Genomic DNA, 20,909 nt, shown 5'->3' with positions numbered 1-20,909 from the left:
AGTGTGTGGTACTAAAATCAGTTTTGTTTCTCAGGCTTTAAGAAAATATTGAAATATATGGATAGGGATAAATACCTCCTTATTCCTCTGAAAGATTTCTTTGAGGTTTCAGTATGTTTTATTGTGTATATTTCTTAGTCTAATTGTCTGCCTTCTATTTCTTTATTTGTAACAGCTATTTGGAAGATGTTCACATTTATTTTAATTTGAAAATGCATTTATAGGAAGCTCTATGAATATATTCTGGAAACCAGATTTATTCCTAAATAAAATGCTCAATAAAAAAAAAAAAAAGTAGGGCTGAAACAATTGGTTATTCATATGCCAAAATACAGTTTTGGTTTGTACCACTTGTCATCAAATAAATAAATAACTCAAACTAGATCATAGACTTCAATGTAAAACCCAAATATAAAGCTTCTAGCAGAAAAGGTATGACAAAATTTTTGTGACCTTGAGGTAAGCAAAAATGCCTTATATGTGACAACAAAAGCACTATCCACAAAAGAAAAAAAGCAGACTGTGTTAAAATTTAAAACTCCTGCTATTTGAAAGGCTATGTTAAATGAATGAAAAGACTTGCAACAGACTAAAAGTTTTGAAATTATGTATCTGACAAGAGACTTCTATTCTGAATATGTAAAGAATATCTAATGGGCTCTCCTTATGGTTTTCGTTTGCATTTCCCTACTAACCAATCTTCTGTGTGCTTTCCTGTCATCTATGTATCTTTTTGGTGAAATGCCAGTTCAAATGTTTAGCCCATTTTTTAGTTGGGTTGTTTGTTTTCTTATTAATGGGTTTTGAGAATCCTTTACATTTTCAGGATAGAAGTCTCTCGTCAGATATGTAATTACGAATATTTTATTCCCACTACATATCTTTCAGCATTACTAAGTATCGGCCAGGATGTGGTGGAGCCAGAACTCTGAATCACTGTTAGTGGGAAGGCTAAATGATAAAACCACTTGAGAGAAATCATTTACTGGTTTCTTAAAAAGTTAAGCAAATGCATATCACATGACCTAGCCATTCAACTCGCAGGTATTTAAGGGAAAAGGTAGCATCTGTCTACACAAAGATCTGTCCCTGAATGTTCATAGCACCTTCATTTGTGATCATCAAAAAGTGAAACAGCCCAAAATGTCCATCACTAAGCAAACATGGTATGTCCATAAAATAGAGTAGGATACAGTCCTCAGCAATAGAAAGGAATAAACTTGTGATATACATGCATGAGAATCAAAATAATTAGGCTCGGTGAAATAAGCCAGACAAAAAAAGAGTATATGAGTCCATTTATATAAAACCATAGGAAATGCAAATTAGTAGGTAATGACAGAATGATTGGTAGTTGCCTGGGGATGCGAGTAAGTGGTCTAGAGAGGTGAAAGTAGGGGACTTGCGGGGGGGGGGGTGCTATATTCACTATTTGATGTGCGAAGGTTTCACAGGTATAAACATGTCATAACTTGTCAAGTAAGATACTTTATATGCTGTTTGTTGTCTATCAGTTATACTTGTAAGAAGATTGTTAGCAATATATAATGGTTAACTCACTGATGATATAGAAATATCTTCAGGATAACAACTGAGCATTTAGACAGCATCCCCAATGGTAACAGAATAGGTTATTTCTAACATTCTTTAGAAGGTCTAACTATGAGATTTGCTTTACACAATGGACATTTGACTACTCTACTATCTAGGCTGTGTATCTTTCTGTTTCATTCATTTAGGTATAATTTTGTATGATTTTATCAGGGCTGTGTGTGTGTGTGTGTGTGTGTGTTCATTCTCATATGAGGCAATATTGAGTTTTTAAATATTAAAAAATAGAAATAAGATGGCAATCTTGAAGAGTATGCAAATATGGAGACCAGTTTTTGAAACTTTGAGACTTGAAATGCTGTATCCCTGTGGCTTTTAGTTTTCATTTTTACATAAAAATTATATAGTGAATAAAAGATGGACAGCTTCTGACTCTAGAATTAGGAGTTGAGTTTAAGATTGAGAGCTGGAGTGGGGCCTGGGTGGCTCCGTCACTTGAGTGCCCTGCTTTGGCTCAGGTCATGATCTTGCAGTTCTTGGGTTCAAGCTCCACATCATCACACAGAGCCTGGAGCCTGCTTCGGAATTGGCGTGTCCCTTTCTCTCTGCCCCTCCCCTGTTTGCGCTTGCTCGCTCTTTCTCGCCGTTCCCTCTTGCTCGCTCTCTCAAAAATAAATTGACATTTAAAAAATGTTTTTAAAAAAAAGCACAAGAGCTAGAAAGATGTGTCCCTCAGTGCAGAACTAAAGATAATATAGAGGCCTGCGTAGTCGAGACGGAGTCCCTACCTTTCGTAGAGGAAGCTTTAGTGGGGCCAGTTGATGAGAGCCCAGTTTAGAAGCCTCCTGAAAGATTAGTGATGCCGCCTCAAGTGCTCCATCCCCTCAGTCACCCCCACTGCGTGCCTGTACGGGGCTGTCCATGGCACAAAGACCTCAGCTGAAATCACCCAGACATAGAGCACCCATGAAACTAAAGAAAAAGTCCTCACGAGCCATACCCACCGAGTCCACCCTGGATTAATCGAATCTTTTCTGAGATTACAATATGAATGTTTTAGAAATGGTGTGCATCCTTACTGCATCCATCTCCTGGAAGTTTACATCTGTTCAATTCCATTTCACCTCCGAATCTTCCCCAACTGGAAGCTAATCCTCTTCCATTTCTCATTGGATTATTCTACTCACTAAAAGAAAAGTTCAGGTTTTTGCGCCCCAGTTTCCCTCTTTGTTAAAAAAAAAAAAGGAGTGTTGACCAAACATTTACAAAGTGGCATTAACAGCTTTTTGACACGTGTGTTTGGGGGGTTTTGCATGAATGTTACCAAAACCAAAAATGTCTCCAATTCTCTGAATTCATCATTAGGAAAAACCATGGGATAGACTTTAAGGATGTTTGCTACTCCCTTCCGTGAGCTGCCATTTCCTCTGTGTACTTTGAATACAATGTATGGCTTATGGGTTATTCTCTTTTTCTTTTTTAACCCAATGTATTTGTATATTATCATAGGTTCCTGTCTTAATTCATAATGGTAACCAGATTTTTCTCCCACAAGAAAAAAAAGTGAATTTGATGAAAGCAAACTAAGGAGCGCTCTATTCTCTTCTCGGTGGGCTTGGCAGCATTAACATTAATAGGAGCTACGAGTGCATCAAGGAGCAAGTTCATGCCTAAGATGTAAGAGCTCCAGCCATTTGAAATTAGCCTTTGTGGGTCTCCTGAGTTCTGCAGCACCAGGGGCTAATTCTTATTCTTTTTCATCTTTCCCCTTTCTTCACTGGGCACTGATGCCTCATTACACACTATTCCTCCCATTCTGCAGCGCTGGGTCTCTGACTCTGTCTGGCCCAATCAAGGGGCTTGTAAGCCTTGTCCCACAGATGTCCTGACCCTGGGTGGGGGAACATTTAGGAGCTAGGGTTTCGATACGTTCACTTGTTTATTTAAGTCTTTATTGCTTTAGCCAAATGTAGAGTTACCTAGAGAAAAAAAATTATAAAGACCTCAGTTCAACAGAGGAGTTTTTGTCTCCTCTTTTAAATCACTTTCTGACGACCAAGTTAGTGACCGCTATTTGCTTTCCTTTTCTGTTTTAGTGACAGGCCATCACGGTTCCTCTCAAACCAATGTTTGAAGGAAGTCTGGGAACATGGGAAGAGGAAGGAATGAATTTGAAGATTTTCCACATTCAAGAATATATATTTATTAATGAAAAAGGAAAATAGTGTCCTAAGCTACTTCTATCTACAGCCCAGGTTTATCTTCCCAGAATAGCATATGACCATTTAGAAAGTTAACTATTTTTTTCTATGTTGAGATGCACTAGATAATTCCATTTGCTGTGCCCGAAAGATGGTATTCCTCTTCATCAATTCAGCGTTGTTCCCAAGTTCCGCTGGCAAACTACCTCTTGCAAGTTCACAAAATAGACTTTTTTTCTTTCTTTCTTTCTTTTTGTAATTTTGTGAAAAGAGGGGATTATTTCTTGCCAAAGCGCATAATTAGAGATGCTTTGGGATGCCAGAGGTGGGTGGGCTGGAGGGAGCTATCTTTATGATTCTGTCCTTCAGTAATTTTAACTCTTACCAATATTTGAAAAAGTTTTAAAACGAAACTGTTGATTATTCATGTTGACTGCCACGAAATAAGGGTTACAAGAGCAGTGTGGCTGGAAAGCAATTTCATTTCCTGTTTCTACAATTTTCCACCACCTTACTGAAAAATGAAACTTCTCTTATAGGCATGTTTCTTAATTCTGGTCTCAAACTTCATTTGATTACTAGAGTTGGTGACTCTGAAGCTGGAAACCTCTTCTCCAGATATTGGGTCATTTATTAACAAGGTGTTTGGTAGGGTAGTTGGTATAAGGCTGAATTTTGGTAAACAGTTTAAAGCAGGGTTTTTCCTAATGATTTTACAGAAGAATTCCAGGCAACAGAATATGGGAGCAACTTAGTTTTCTTACAGCGGATAGTTACTCATTTTATCTTTATCCTGTGTTTTCTCAGAACCAAGAGCGAGATGTGTGCAAGGAGGAATTAGTCACAGGTGCGCATGCTCAGTTCATGGGTGTTGATGCCTCCCTTCTAGCATCACATGCTGGACTCTTCCTAAGTCATTAATGCATTTGACTAGACAGTATCCTAAGAGTCCAAAGAAGCCAACAGACTTCCCTAAGAACACAGAGCTCTGGCAGTCTCTCAACACCGGCATCGTTGTAAAAATTTAAGCCTTTATAAACTAGCAGATGAGAAAATATTCTGCAGGTTATCAATGGCAGGATGGGGCAGTACTAGTAAGAGTAAATGGTTGTTCTGGGGATACAGTGAGCCGAACAGACCATTCTGTGATTGTGGTGTTGCTTTTGTTTTGTTTGTTTGTTATCATTAAGCATGTGCATGGCATCTTCTAAATTCTGCCTTGCATGTTTCACAAGAAGAGAAGCTGTAGAGGAAGAGAGGCGAGATATGCCTGCTTTGGAGGAGTCTTAGACTGGGGGAAGAAAATAGGGAATGTACAAATCCTCAAGAATGTGACCTCTAACTCTTGCTGCCTCAAGGACGCACCAGAGGCTCACAACATGACTCATTTTCCTCGAATACATACTTTCCAGTCATTCATATTAGCCAGAAGTAGTTGTCTGTGGAAATAAATCTCTGTTCAAGATGAATAAGGCTAATTTTTTTCCATGTAAAAATTGCATCATCATTAATATTTTAGTGTCCAAGTAAAATTGGCCACATTGTATTGCTTTTTTAAATGATAAACGAGATGATTATTTTACTTCTTGTGAAAATTTATTTAAATTAGTTCATTTAGCTTAATGTAATCTATAAAGAAAGCTTTAAGAGAGAGGAAATCAATTAAAAATAAATGAAATCATCTCTTTAAAAAATTAATTTTGAATTATTGAGCAAAATTAATTTAATTATTCTGGCTGCAATATGAAACTGGGCAAGCTGGCCCTGAGCCTCTGGGGAAAGTGGCTGGATGCCTCGTGGAGCTGCTACAGTCTGCCCCAGGTGCCACACAGGGGGCCTTCGGGTGCCAGCATCCACGCTGCTGGGCGCCCACATGCGGCTCACCTCTTCTACTGTGTCTGCTGGTTGTGGAAATTCAGGACGCTGGCAGGGACAGGCAGTGGAGATTGGTCAGAAATCCTTGCGAGGGAGAATGAAAGGAGAAAAAATCACTTCTTGTTGAATCAGGAGAACAGCGATGCCCCACTGTTCCGCTGATTGATCTCTCTCCCACCCCCACCCCCCACTCACATTTGTGTTCAGAGTGGATCCACACATCCAGCTGGGCCTCTTCTTCATCGCCGCCCACATCCTGCCTTCCCCACTCCCCGAAACCTGTTGTCTTTTCTACCCTCCGCTGGCGTAGACACTGTTTTCACCTCTCCAATTACATCCACTTCCAAGCAGATGTTCTGTGGCAGAGTAACAAAGCACTTACATCACTTTTTTTTAATTAATCAAATTCTCCCTGGGAGGAATTTTAGTTCATCTGCCTTTAAAAGATATTATTGCTGAAAAATAAATAGACTTATTTTTAAAACTTTCATAGGCCATTTGTGGGTTCAGAGTACCAGGGGCAAGGGGCTTTTAAGCATGGTGTCTTATTTAAAGACAACTTTTACGTTTTAGAGTAAAAAAGCAACTTAAAACTGGAACATGTGTTTGCCAAGATTAGATGGTATTCTTCCCCCCCGCCCCCCATCCCCTCCCAAAAAAAAAAAAAAAACAGATGATTTGGGCACTTCTGTTTCTGTTCATTCCATAAATACGTGTTTATTTATCAGTCAAGTTGAAACAATAAATCAATAAGACCAAACTATAGAGATAAATTTATAGGTCAGATAAACACGAGAAAGTTCATAGGATAAAATTAATATTTGGAGCATTATAATGAACCAAGTTACTTTTGTAACAATGTTTATTTTGAAATTAATTCTAAAATGAAAAATTAATATGGGGCTAAGACTCCAAGTTTTATTCATATGGTTTATGCCCTACTATGAGAAGTGGGAGGCTTCTTTCTCATATTTTTTTATTTTTAAGGTAGAATCACTGGAATTAGAAGTGCTAGGGTTTCTTAATTTTTCTCCTCCTTTCTGTTTGCTTTTAAGTACTTAGAAGAGAAACAAGGGGTGTGAAAATCCCATAAGTCTACAAAAATAAGTTTCTTAGAGCTTGCTGTTTTTATTTGTTTTATATTTTATAATTCTTGGCAAAGATCAGTTAGCAGTGTGAGGTAATTGAAAATTAATGTCAACATGTATTTTAATGAGTGACTACTGTGTTCAAATAAGTTGAGATTAAAATAAGGATAAAATGAAAAGCAGAGAGATTGAGTAGCTAGCCCGAAACCGTACAGCTCAGAGCTGGGGGATCCAGGGCCTTTCAGACAGGCTGGCTCCAGGGCGCATGCTCCCACCCCTATGACTCCTTCCATTCAGACTAGTCATCATGAGACACTTTAGAACTGGATCTGAGGTAAGAAAACAGAGATCCTTGAGGACTTGTGAGCAAAAGTGTTATGAGATCAGAAAGGGTAAGCCTTCTCCTCTCTTCTTTATTACTGAGAAGATTGAGAGTCTGAGAAATTCTCCTTGTCTCCAGATTGACCTTTCCAACCTCATGTCCATGATTCCCAGAATTCTCAGGTGTTCTCTGTGTCTCTCCTCCTGGACAATTTGCTGCCTTCTAGCCCCACCTTGAAACCTTCCTTTTGTTCATGTTTCAGCATTGTCTCCCTGTGCTTCATCTCCTCCCGCCCCCGCCCAGTGCTCCAGCCCCATCATGTCCCTGTGGTCCCTAGAGTGTGCCGTGCCTCCATGGCTTTGACTGGCCAGGCATCTCTGCCTGAACCATCGTCTGTTTTATCCACCCCGTCACTACTATTCATCCATTTTACCTCCTTCCATGAAACCTTTCCAAACTCCCAGAGCCAGACTTTGTTGGACGTCTATCTGTCCTTCACATTCCACTTAAATCTATTCACTTTATGTTGCCTTCTTTGACCTTGAAGCTTGCAGGTCTCCTGGGAACTCGAGAGCTGCGCTGTGTGTATTTTTTTGATGGCACTTTTCTTCTTCCTTACATGGTCATTACATGTGTGTTTGTCTTACCACGTCCACCTATTACATTAGAAATTCCTTATGGCCAGAAACTTGCTCTTTTGCTCATCTGAGTTACCACCTAGTGGGCTCAGTCTCATTATTTATTATGCTTTCAGGGTGCCCATCACTAAACTAAAGTATGTTAGGCACTTTTTAAAAAGTGGGAGAGGGGAGCCTAAAAGACCTAAGTTTACAAAATAGAAACTTATCCGCTGCACATATTCCTATGTAAAAAAAATATAGTCATCCATACATGTCTTTGGGAACTTCACCCAACAGAAAGTACTTAGAATCTGGTTGAAGGGTTGTTATTAAAGCACCTCGGAGGAAAGGCCCTACAGGGCTATAGTTCTAGGAACTATAGTTTTGCAGGAACCCCAAAATATTTGTAGAAGTAATTAATTGCTCAATAGTCCTGAGAAAGCTGCCCAGAGCTTTCCACAGAGAATTATGTTTGTGTAGCATATTGGTACGTAAAGATTAACAGCCTCAGCTGTGCTCCAGATTTCCTGTCGACACTCTGAATGGCAACATGGAGAGAAGAAAGAATGGAGGCCTGGAGAAGTGGGGCTGGCAGGCCTGAGAGGTCAGGCCACTTTAGGCCTTGCAGCCACCCTTGGATTTGAAGCAGGAAACTGTACTGTTTTCAAATTCAGCCATCCAAAATGTATTTTGTGTATCCATTTGGTTAAAAAAATTATAGGTGTACAGAGGTAATATTCCATCATCCAAATTCCTGAAGAACTTACCATTTAGTAGGTACCAAAAAGTATTACCATACAAAGCAGAAAGTAAGAAGAATGTGATCACTGAAGGAATAAGTGAACCATGGAAGGTGAGAGCAGGGGGAGATGCAATGAAGAGTTCACTGATGAGGCTACACTATGACTGGACCTTGAAAGATGGATAGGAGTTCAGTAACTAGAGCTGTTAAAGAGCCATTCTAGGGGAAGGGAACGTTGGATGAAGTGGGTACCAAGACACCATGGAGACAAAGGGCAGCACAGAGGACATTTAGTGACTGACTGTGACCCAGGAGCTAAGTTTGTATAGGTAATAAATGTTGGGACATGATTTAAGAGCACTGTAGGTTATAGGCTAAGGAGTTGACACCTCGTCTGATTGGCAACAGGAAACCACTGAATGCTTTTAAGGCAGGGAATGGCATAAGCTAAGTAATACTAACAGAAGTACTATTTGGCTGTGGGGCAGAGGACAGAGTGTAGGAACAAAACGAGAGACTGGGAGATGAAGGAGCTGTTACAGTCGTGATTATAGAAGTAGAAGGTCAGGACTGGAGAAAACAGTGGGCTGGGAAGGGACTATGAAGGAGTAATTGAGGAGTTGGTTACTAACTTGGTATGGAGAGAGAACCGGGAAAGAGAGCGACAACTCACAGGTTACCTTGACATGTACGTCTTGGTGACTCATTTCTGAAAAGTGGAGACACCATCAACAGAAATGTGGGTACGATTAGATTCCATTTTAGTTATGATTTAATTTATCAACTTCTTACCTTTCCATCTTGTGGGCTCTTTTCCTATAGTTTTTGAGTAATGTCAAAAAAAGTAGCACAAATCAACTTCCTTATTAGGTGGGGACCTACTGCCGTATTTAGATCTCAAACAAACAAAATGAGAACTGAGAATCCAGTATCCCCAGGACCATACATTTCTTTCCATATAATCAGTGTCTGCTCTATATACCAACCTAGCTTGATTTACTAAACTGTGGAAAAACATGAGAGGCAGAAATGTTGCTTTTTTATGGTTTGATTTATTGCACCCTTAAAGAGAATTTTGCTCTCAGGAGCCCCGGTTCCCATTGAGCCCCATAGAAGGTCCATTCTCCGTTAACAAGGCAGCCACAGTCCAAGCATAGTTGGTGTCAGTTTTTCCACTGCTCTTTTTGCCAGCATTTCCCATCCCTTAACTCAGCTTCCTGGGATGAAGAGATTAGCTATTTTCCGTGCCTTATTTACTCCTTGACACTTTGCTTGAACCTGCCAACCATGGGGCCCGTTGTGGTCCTGACTTCATAAGTTGGACAATTGGTCTGTTGGGCGTTGAGCTAGAGTCCTTGGATTTGGTAGAGGCCACCAGGCCCAAGCAGGACAGCATACCTTGTATGAACGTCGGGGACAGAGGGATACTGCCTGCTCGTTCTGAAAGATGTGCTTGACCTTTTCTGTATTGGTGAATGCATCTGTGTTCATCTTTGGCCAGAGACTGACGTCAGGAGCATAGTCACACCCTGTGGAGTTCAGTGAAAAGGCGAAGGATAGGGGCTGAGGGAAGAAGGTGAGATCACACATCCAGAGCAGTTCTGAGTGTGGCACGCGGCAGACTCTGAAATCATACTTTGTTCTTCCGGCCTCACAAAAAGCAAGCGGTTGAGTAGCTGCAGGGTTAGAGCGGCACATTTTCTAATTCTTGCAGGAAGGTCCTGTGCTTTTGGTTGGAATCTCTCACTCTCAGCAGAGATGGGGGTGAGGTTAGAGCAACTCCTTAAAACTGGAACTATTTTTGTTCAGAAATGTGACATGATTTGCTAGTGGTGACAACTGATTTGACAATGACCAGTGATTTAGGTCTACCTCTAATAAGCGAATTAATCTGAGCTAAAACACAGTGATCTGTCATGTTTCGAGATACCTCAACATCTGGCTGACTTGTCCTCTGTCAGCCTGGTTTGTCCTGTGCAAATCTTCTGTCAAGTGAGGAAAAGAACTGTGGGGAGAAAATTACATGGCAGTTTTAGAGTTAGTGATGAATTTTTCTCCCACCATACCAGCTGTGCCAGCAACACTATTTTTCATGGCATTAATCAAATATCTTGCCTGCAGCACCTTCACTTTCCCAAAGGCTAAAAGATGAATCTGTCAAAAAATTTCACTGGGATTTGCCAACAGCTTTTCTAAGCTCAAATACTAGTCTAGGCACCTTAGAAGTTTGAGTAAGGCTTTTAGGGATAGCCTTGGGGAGTTAAAAGCTGTATAGGGTAATTTTCCTTTACACTAAACAAAAAATCGAAGCCTCCATTGAAGCCAGCATGATCAAATTCTCAAGTCTGGAAAAGGGCCAAACACTCAGGCTTTATTAATGTATTCCATTTACTGACTCATAGCAAAGTGCTTATTGTTAGTTGGAATTTTGAAATTAGCAAGGTATAAGAGCAATTGAAGGCCATGGAATGAACTCATTGCTTGTTCCTCACAAGAGGAAACTCCCAAATGAGGGGAAACTCAAGGGAAAAAAGGCCACACACCCACATTCCCATGAAGGCGCTGTCCATATCTCAAAAGTACTGGCTGAGATTAAGATCTGAACAATTTTCACCATCTGTAATTTTGTTATCTCTTTCTTGCTTCCAAAAACAACCTGGCACATTTGTTCTGTGGCTTCAGAAGCAACGTGCTGCTCTCCTGTTCGTTTTCAGAATTAATAGCTATTTCAGAGTGACCACAAACAACTCTGAGATTTGCTCTGAATGAACAGGTGGAAACTCATGTTACACAAACCTAAACTGTATGAAATCATTGGGATAAAGGGTTGTCAAATTAGACATCCTGGTAAGAGTGATTTTTCTTGTATAATAGCGTCTCTTGCCTGTTGACTATTGCTTAAAAGGCAAAAACCATTTTTTGATGCTTTAAATGACACAGAAGGGTCTCCAAGATTCTTTGCCATTTAACTTCGCTAGCAATACCCTCAAGACTACCGAGCAATTAAAGAAAAAATAGGTGACATCTCTATCTTTATACTAGTAACTACGTACTGTTACTTAGTGATAAGAGTTGAACATGGTAACTCTGGCGTCTGGGCCAGTGCAGGAATTGGAGCACATACTCAAAATTGTTCATGGACCGGGTGAAGGCTGTGGATCAAGTAAAATTTAAAAAAAAAAAACACAAAAAACCCTAATGTAAGCAATGCATTTTCTCTCTAACCAAAGCCAAACAGAAGTGCTAAATCTTGTCCCATACATGTTTCAAGATACCCATCCATGCTTCCGCCTGATCCTAGAATCCCATCCCAGATAGTCAATAGTTAGGAAATAATTTCCTGCTATTAAAATTGGTTAATTTACCATGGTTCATAGTAACTGGTAAATGGCACGGCCCAGACGTACAAGGTTACTTTTCTAGGGAGTGAAACTTGGATTAGTATTCAGACAAATCAGGGGCACCTGCTTGGCTCAGTTGGTTAAGCACCTGACTTTGGCTCAGGTCATGCTCTAGCAGTTTGTGAGTTCAAGCCCTGCTTGGGCTCTGTGCTGACAACTCAGAACCTGGAGCCTATTTCAGATTCTGTGTCTCCCTCTCTATCTGCTCATCCATATCTCTCTCGCCCTCCCTCCCTCCCTCCCTCTCTCTCTCTCTCTCTCTCTCTCAAAAATAAACATTAAAAAAATTGTTTTAAGTCAGACCTTCTGTAGTTGAAGAAGGGAAGGCTTGTGAAGTGATGGGATTAGAGTTATACCTTAAAGGTGTAGAAAGAGGGCCCGTGAAAAACGGTCAGTTGTGAGTGCAGCACAGGGACTTGTATCTCAAGTCCACTGCATTTCTTGCTCTTTGAAAAATAAGTGTAAGTGAAAACTATGAGACTAAGTTCAATTTTGGTTTTTACTATGGAAACAGTAAATCTTCATAATAAACTTTAATTTATAGATGCCATTCCTCTGCATCAGGCTTCAGTCTTACTTTGAGAATGAGGCTCCATTAGCTTCTTTGAATTGGGAAAACCGGCTCCCATATATCATATGAAATTTCTAATATATATGTGACTTTTTATTTGCCACCTATATAGGAATATATGAGTTATATAGTTAAATTTTACTGTGACATTTAAGGCCTATTACATTATACCCATACCTATAGGTTTGATCATATTTGCAAAAGCTCATTAATGGAAGCATTTCTCTGTTCCGGAAGTAGATTAGAAGAATAGGTTAGCCTGTTATTGGTTGTCTCTGAATGTGCTCTTAACCTATATGAAATGAGACAAGACTGAGATGATTAAAAAAACAAAAACAAAGGATACCTTGATTAGATGCACTTTGCACTATAAAGCAGTTTTCTTTTAATAATGGAAAGTGAGGAAAGTTTCATTAGTTCAGACAAAGATGTATATGAAGGTAAATTTGGAGCCCGCTGTGTGTGTGTGTGTGTGTGTGTGTGTGTGTGTGTGTGTACACATGCACACACGCCTGTGCTTCCTTTTAGAAAGCTCACACACCAGCAGGGATATAACATAGCTTACAACAGTGAAATAGAACTGAAGGGGATGTTATTGCAAATCCACTCTTGTATACCCAAAAAAGGTATATTATTGGGAAGGACTTTGATACGGGTGTATTTTACAGTTTGACAACTTAGAACTTTGTAAACTGGCAATTGGGTATAGACGAAGGTATCCATTTATCTCATATATGTCTTGTTGAGGCAAAGCTGTCAGAAGAAATCTTATCACATGGTGCCCCATTTGTTTTCTGTGGTGATTTATGATGGTTTTGAAAAGGTCTTGTGATCCCATAGGCTGCCACGATTCTCTGACTTTTCTCTGTCAATGGATCAGATTTTTGACATTTTCTGAGAACATTCAGAAAAGATTTGATAAATCAGCTTGTGGTGTTTATTTTAATTGATCTGAGGCCCATTCCTTCAAGAATTCATCAACTATAGTGACAGGGTCTGGATGTGCTGCAGTGGAATGAAAGAATCGGGCCGGCCATGCTCCTGTGGCGATGATATAGATATTTTGTTGAAAGTTTATGCGCACCGACGAGAAGATGTCATAACTAATTTAGTATGTTGTAAATCTTTTGACACAGATTCTAATTCATAAATCTCATCCATCACATGTGATTCATGAAACGATAGACAACCTTTGATGAGAAGGTACTTTTGTCTGTGTTCCAAGTTCCTTGCATTTTTCCTTATTCAAAAATAAATCATTCCAGAACAACAGAATGCTATTATGAAAATGGAACTGTGGAGGTCCTTCATTCTTTTGCTCTGTTCCCACACCCGTAAAAAGGAATACTCTGCCTTTGAACATAAAGATGTGTTTCTGTAAGAACAAGAAGATAAAAGTATATGTGCTCTGTGTATGTGCATGTGAGCATTGTGGGAAGACAGAAAGAGACTGATTTCAAACAAACGGCAAAGATGATTGGTAACAATTTTTCTAGAATGAAATGACTAGATAAGACAGCATACGTGGATAAAACTTAGAGTCTTGCTCAGATTAACTCAATCAAAATTATTTCTTACAAAACATTATTAGAGGCATAAGTTGGTTAGTGCTAATGCCCCAAGAATTTATTTTATTCTTCATCTACTTGGGCTATAAATTTATCCCTATAAGTTGGCCTCATTGATTTCTTCTTTTTCAACTTGAATGATAAATAAACAGGCAGTCATTCTTCTCAGTGTCAATTATCTTCTGAAGGAAGGCTCAGAAAATGGTTGGTGCATGAAATCTTAGTTAACAAAGTGAATTTTCCTAGTTTTCTGAGCAATCTAAAGCCAATAGGAGATGATATATCATCCAACTAGCCTCATAGAAAGTTAATGAATCTGATAAGATATGAGAATACTTTATAATTGTCAAAAATATATGTAGTTTTATTATAAATTAGTAATTTAGATGATTAGACATCCAGAACTATACTACTGATTAAGGCTTATATAAAAATTGCTTAAGACAAGATACTGCTTTCAGGAACTTTCCAACTGTGTGAAACAGTAAGGTTGAAATAAGTAACACATCAGGTGGTAAAGATAAAGTAGAAGTGGATATTGAAGTATTTAAAAAAAGTAATAAGTATGGACATCTTGAGATATGCCTTCAGTTAGGGCAAAATATCTTGCAGGAGATAGAACTTAAGTTTGAGCTTGAGGGAGGAGCTAGATGTGATATTATAGCATTCCAACACTGTTAAAAAAAAAAAAATGTACCCCGCCCCCAGCTAAAAGATAGGGACATCAATGTTTGTGTAAAATCACATTAGTGGAATCTGAAGTCTAGAATTTCTGTTCCTCTCTAGTTGATAATAGTCCCACATACCTTGAATCATTGAGTGTAAATTTTTAAAATGGATTATTCATGATAATGAGAGAGTATAAATCCGTTTAAATCTTATACTAGAGGAATGTAATTTTATTTAATTATCTCCATACCCCATCTTCAAAAAATTCTTATATAAATAGCTCATAAGTTCCAAATTGGCTAATATGCATTTTCCTAATTATCTTTCCCTTCTGAGGGATATGGTGACAAGCAGTAGATAAACAAAGAATGAGCAGGGAGCAGTCAAAGAATAAGAGAGAAAAGACCTGGATAACTCACAAATTAGAGAAATATCCCTGTCCTTATCAAAACCTAAATAAGGAAACTCCAAGGGATAAAAAATGATAAAAGGAAAAGACAAGTACATGTATTCAATTTTACTCCAACACAAACATCTTCTCCTCTTCAAGGTCTCAAGTTTTAGAAAGAAGGAAACTCAGAGGGGAAGGGTCAGTCAGAAAGAAGACACAGTGCAAAATGCCATATCTGTAATAGAAGGTAATATGAAATAAACTCCTGCTCGGAGCCTATAATGAGGGAGAAAAGAAAACATAGAGCCAGAAAGGTCCAGTGTCAGAATTTAAAATAGGTAAATTTTAATGACTCAGAAAAGGCATGGTGACCAGTAATCACTGGCCTGAGCCAGGAATATTGGGAAGTGGTAACCTGTCTGCTTTACCCCATCTCTCACCCCATGTGTTTTGCTCCTGACCTTCAAGAGCACCGTTAGTCTCGAAATTCTACTGATTACCAGTGGGTTCCAACAGAGAAGAAATAAACAGTTAGGTACAACAGGTTAAATAAAGTCTACTAGTTTACTACTGTTGAAATGCATCAATAAAGTGGAACCAGAAGGAAGAAGCCTTTTCTACAGCTAACATGAGAGATGAACTCTCAGAGAGAAAAAAAAAAAAAAAGCCAGTTCACTGAAAGTGCTAGAAATATGCTAGAAATATTTCCTGTAACCTGTAATATAAAGCCCTCTGCTATGCCAACATGACAAGGTTACTAGTACCTTCATGATTCAGGTAACCATATATGGATTTTTTTTTCTTTACCTGACTACCTGCCAATTTAATCAATTGATAATGAACCTGACGATCCACTTGTTAGAAAATTAAAAAGAAAAGATCAAACACTCCAGTTTTACAAAACAGATTTGACAGATCTTTCAACACTGATCCTCTCTCAAAGACACAAATAATATGAATATGGTAGTAGCATTAATCAAAATTCCAGCTCCCATTGAGTCAGCCCAAGTGTTGGCCCTAGTTATTTACATCCAGATTGCAGCTCAGGAAATATATTGAGACGCAAATATGTTGCATGTGGTTTATCTTTTCACCGATTATACAAACTTTGTCAAATTGTAAAAGGCTTTGATATCTCAAGCTGTTCCATTTTCAGAGTTGAGAGCAAAAATGAAAAGAAAGGAAGTTGCTGTAAGGAAGAACTCTGCGGAGGTTTTTTTTTTTTAATCAGCCCAAACTGTATTAAGTAATTCTGCTTGCCTGGCAACCAATATCATGCCAGGTACAGTTGGTGAGCTACAAAAGAGGGGTGGGGGATAGCTGTGGCATTTTTGGACCTCAGGATCTAACTAGAAGAATTAAAACATCATAACCTAAGTAACACTTCCAAGACAATTATACAAACAAGTGCATGGCCACACTGGGATGTGAATTCAGAGAAGGAGCCTGAAATAAGTCAAGGAAGACTTTATGGAAAGAGTCTGAGCCTTCCAACTATAAACTAAGGCCTTTAACAAAGATGGGATGGGAAATCCTTGAAGAGTTTGAAGCGAAGTGAAAGGACCTAATAAGAGCAAAAACATTGAACCCAAGTTTTGCTGAAAATACTGGTCATACATGAAAGTGGAGAAATTCATTTCGGGCCACAAAATAGAAGGGATCATGGATGATATTTTCTTAGTAAACCTTTAAATGGTATTCCATCATTGCTATTAAACCCCATTATGGTTCCCCTGCAGTTGAAGTCAATGGCAACAGAGCCCAAAGTAATCTTGGAGGTATATTTAACTTCTCTTTTTTAATTTTTATTTACTTATTTATCTTTTCATACTCCACCTATGATACATCAGCATTTGGTTATGCTTTCAAAATAGCTCCTAAATGTGACCACTTCTCACCCCCTCCCAGCTACCACTGTGCTCCAAGCCACATGACTGTCTCTGGATCTCTACAATCACCTCTCAACCACAGATCCCTGGCCTGCCAAGCCACCAACCACAATGGTGCTATTCAAACATAAATTAGGTCCTTTCACTTCGCTTCAAACTCTTCAAGGACTTCCCATCCCAACCTTCTTAAAGGCCTTTGAGGCCCTCTCTGAATTGCCACTGCCCCTTCCCCACACATCTGTATTGCTCTGATTTTTATCTCCTTTTTTCCTGTCTCATTCCATTCCTGCCTTCTCACCAGGTGCCACCCTCTCAGAGCCCTTACACCTGTGTTTCCTCTGCCAGGAACACTCCTCCTGGCTGTCTGCCTGGCTTGTTCGTCCTTGAAGTATTTGTTTAAATATTGCATGCTTAGTGAGGCTTCCGCATGAACTTACCTAAACTTGCAGACTTCTTTGCCCTCAGGCACCCCCAAGCCCCTTCCCAATTTTATTGTTTTCCATAGTACTTACCACCTTTATGGCACCCTATATAATGTCGGTATTGCTTCTGTTTGTCTTCCACCTTCCCAAGGTTAGGGAAAGTTGTCTGCTTTTTAAAAACGTTTTAAATATTTTTAACATTTTTATTTATTTACTTTGAGAGGGGGAGACAGAACATGAGTGGAGAAAGGGCAGAAACAGAGGGAGAGAGAGAATTGCCAGCAGGCTCCACACTTGGAGCACAGAGCATGATGTAGGGCTCAGTCCTACAAACCATGAGATTGTGACCTAAGCCGAAACCAAGAATCAGAAACTTAACCGACTGAGCCACCCAGGTGCCCCCATCTGCTGTGTTCCCTGAGATATCCCATCACCTAGAACAGCATGTGGCACACATTAGATGCTTAATGATATTTATAGAATAAATGATTTGCAAAACTAGAATGAAGATTTTCGTAGCAAATGAGGAACCTGTCCTGAAGTTGTATTGCCTTTTGGTTTAGGGCACAGGTTTCTAGCCTGGGAGCCAGGGATACCTGAAATTGATAGGAAATTTCAGGTTTATCTCTTTTAGGATTGGTGAGGTTGTGTATCCTTCATGAGATTTTTCAAAAGGTCTTTGACCTGGAAAATAAGGTGAATATTTAGAATATTCCAAAGCACTTCTGAAGATCTATATTTTTCTCTTATTTATTTAGAGTATTAATCATCTTAACTCAAACACAGAAAAGTTGACAGCCCAAGAAAAAAAAGTCTGAAGTTGTATTTCCACAACTCCAAAACACTCTTATAATGTGGTGAATTCTGTCATTGTCAGTTTGAATGAAAGGATCGGATATCAAAGCCAGTCAGCCCAGCAGAGCCCCCAAAAGATCAATTCCTCCAAATTGTCTCAGCATTTGTACATGTGGTTTATACACAGTCTTGTCAATTTGCCACCTTGAAAATACTTTCTGCCTATTTCATACATGCATGTGCGCACAGAATGAGTATTTAATATTTATTAAATAAACAAATATTGAATGAATATAGTCACAACTTGGATAATCACCTGTGGTATTATATTAAATTAGTGGTAAAATCCATATTTTTTTATTTCCAATCCAGTACGCTTTCTATTTGTGTAGGGTCTGTCTTCGTGCAAGATGACCTTTTATATAATTAGAAACATAAATAATGCACCAAGAACTCTGTGCTGTAATCTTGACCTTATGGGGGCCTAATTGGTGGCCTTGGCACTTGCTCTGCCTTGATTATTTAAATGTTAAAATGGGAATAGTATAATTACTTTGGTCATCTTGACTAATTAAAAATATAAAATATAAATCAGCTAAAGTCCCAATCGTCACCAGCTTATTTTAAATCCTGAGCACAAAAAGAAAGGCGTAAATGTAATGGACAAGACCACTCTTCAGAGTAGCCCCCATATAGGAGCTTCTGATACAGGAGGGAAAAGTCTTTCCTTTATTGTAACAGAGGAGCTGCAAATGGTCCATTTGCAACAAGCGGGGTTGAGTCTCTTTGAAGAGGCTAAGAGAGAGTTGGGGCTGATTCAACACACAGAGGTGAATTAATGAAATTCTCTTCAATGGCTTGTTTTTGGTGAATGACCTGTATCAAGCAGGGTAGGTAACAAAGCAGGTGTTAGAACAAGCTTTGCCTGAAGATATCTAGATCTTGCTCTCTGGCATTATTCCAAAGGCGAGATGAAATAAGCTGTTAGATATGATGTCAAAGAGATTGATGGTAGAAACTATTTTGAAATTTCCTCTGATTAATTATATGGGCAACACAGTTGTTCAAAGGCGATGCTCTGAGCTGGAGGGCCAGACGTTAACCCTATTGTCTCCAAATATCATCATCATCATCATCATCTGGGAATAAAGGATGGGAAACAATAAAGCAATATGGGAATTAGTGATTTTTTTAAATTCATCAATAATTGGAAGGCTATTGGAATCATTTATACAAATAAACCTTGTTTTCCCACTTTATCCTCCTTGTGTGGGCTTATAGAAATGCTAGACAGTGATAGGATCTTAAATGTGTAAGCACTGACATTACAGAATCTTCAGAGAGAAATTAATTGGCCAAGACCACTTGGCTGGGCACTAGCAGAACTAAAACTACAATCCAAGTCTTCTGACTTCTAGCTCTTTCTTCCTTGAATTTATGTGTTTATATCAGAGTCTTTCTGACAGTTCTCTTTCCCACAATCTTCATGTGTTTGTGAGAGAGAGAAGGGGAGAAAGAGAAAGTAGAAAGGAATATGAATTTGTAATCATGTACATATATTAAAATTTTTTATTTATCTTATCCAACGTCATAGTTGGGTAGAATGTTCTTTTGGATGGGAACCTATATGATCGTGAGTTCCAGAAGTAGTCACTGCATTTCCCTAAAGTTGCCTTCCTTTCTCCAATGAAAAGGAAATACCTCAAATGTTAAATGTGTAAAAACTGGTGTTTCTTGTAAAAGAAAACCAATTTTTAAGACTAAAAATTCTTCAGTGATATTACCCCCCACTGTGTTTGAGGCAATTAATACTTGAAACCTTGAGCAGTATTCGCTAAACTGATTAGTAAGCTTAGACGATTGGGCCATCATTAACTTATTGGGAAAGATACAATTAAGGAATTATGGAATAAAAGCTGAATTCATTTCATGTTTGCAGTACCCTTTACTATGACTAGTGTTATTGTTTATTAACAAATATTTCTTGAACAACTGCTATGTGACAGGCACCATGCTAGGTGCTGAGGATATACCAGTGAACAAAGTTTTCTGCCTCCATGGAGTTTATATTCCAGTGAAATAGACAATAAACAGAAAATGTAATCAAACAAGATGACTATGGTATTAAAGGTTGTAAGTGCAAGGGGAAAAAAGGCGAGGAAGAAGAGGAATTAGGAGTGCCATGGGCTGGGAGTGGACCTTCTAGTATTAAATATTAATCTGTTAACAATATTGTCCTAATTTCCTACAACTACATCTTCTGTAATATTAACATTTCCCCCAAGTCACAAAGTATCAGAGATATATATGCACATAGACATTCAATAGGCCATGTGAACTATTATTCAGGGAGGATAGAAAGGTATTAGTATAAAATAATAATGTTTGTGACAAGTAGCAGTTTTTTTTAGTAATAGTTTATTGTCAAATTGGTTTCCATATAATGCCCAGTGCTTCTCCCCACAAGTGCCCCCCTTCCATGACCATCACCTCCTGCCCCCCACCCCCTCCCCCTTCAGCCCTTGGCTCCTGTTCAGTATTCAATAGTCTCTTGTGATTTGTGTCCCTCTCTCTCTCCCCAACTCTTTCCCCCTTCCCCTCCCTATGGTCCTCTGTTAGGTTTCTCCTGTTAGACTTAACAAACATATGGTATCTGTCCTTCTCCACCTGACTTATTTCGCTTAGCATGACACCCTCGAGGTCCATCCATGTTGCTAAAAATGGCCAGATTTCCTTCTTTCTCATTGCCATGTAGTACTGCATTGTGTGTATGTGTGTGTGTGTATATATATATATATATATAT

The 20,909-nt window shown here is 38.9% G+C and overlaps 1 protein-coding gene and 1 long non-coding RNA gene across 5 annotated transcripts in view; one reads left to right on the top strand and one right to left on the bottom strand.

The window, feature by feature from the left end:
* The window catches only part of NPAS3 (neuronal PAS domain protein 3), an 836,879-nt gene that overhangs the window by 646,627 nt on the left and 169,343 nt on the right, over nucleotides 1–20,909 (top strand). The window lies entirely within an intron of this gene.
* LOC115301926 overlaps nucleotides 9,495–20,909 on the bottom strand; it is a 108,716-nt gene continuing 97,301 nt past the window's right edge. For both annotated transcript variants that reach the window (XR_003913359.1, XR_003913358.1), the window contains exons 3-4: nucleotides 10,330–10,404; nucleotides 9,495–9,928 (exon numbers count right to left, since the gene is read on the bottom strand). This is a non-coding gene — a long non-coding RNA (uncharacterized LOC115301926). The remainder of the gene's footprint in view (nucleotides 9,929–10,329; nucleotides 10,405–20,909) is intronic.

Source organism: Suricata suricatta, chromosome 9 (assembly GCF_006229205.1).
Source record: "Suricata suricatta isolate VVHF042 chromosome 9, meerkat_22Aug2017_6uvM2_HiC, whole genome shotgun sequence".
Taxonomy (NCBI): Eukaryota; Metazoa; Chordata; class Mammalia; order Carnivora; family Herpestidae; genus Suricata; species Suricata suricatta.
Note: the sequence above shows the minus strand (reverse complement) of the source record. Positions and strands in the feature narration are given on the sequence as shown.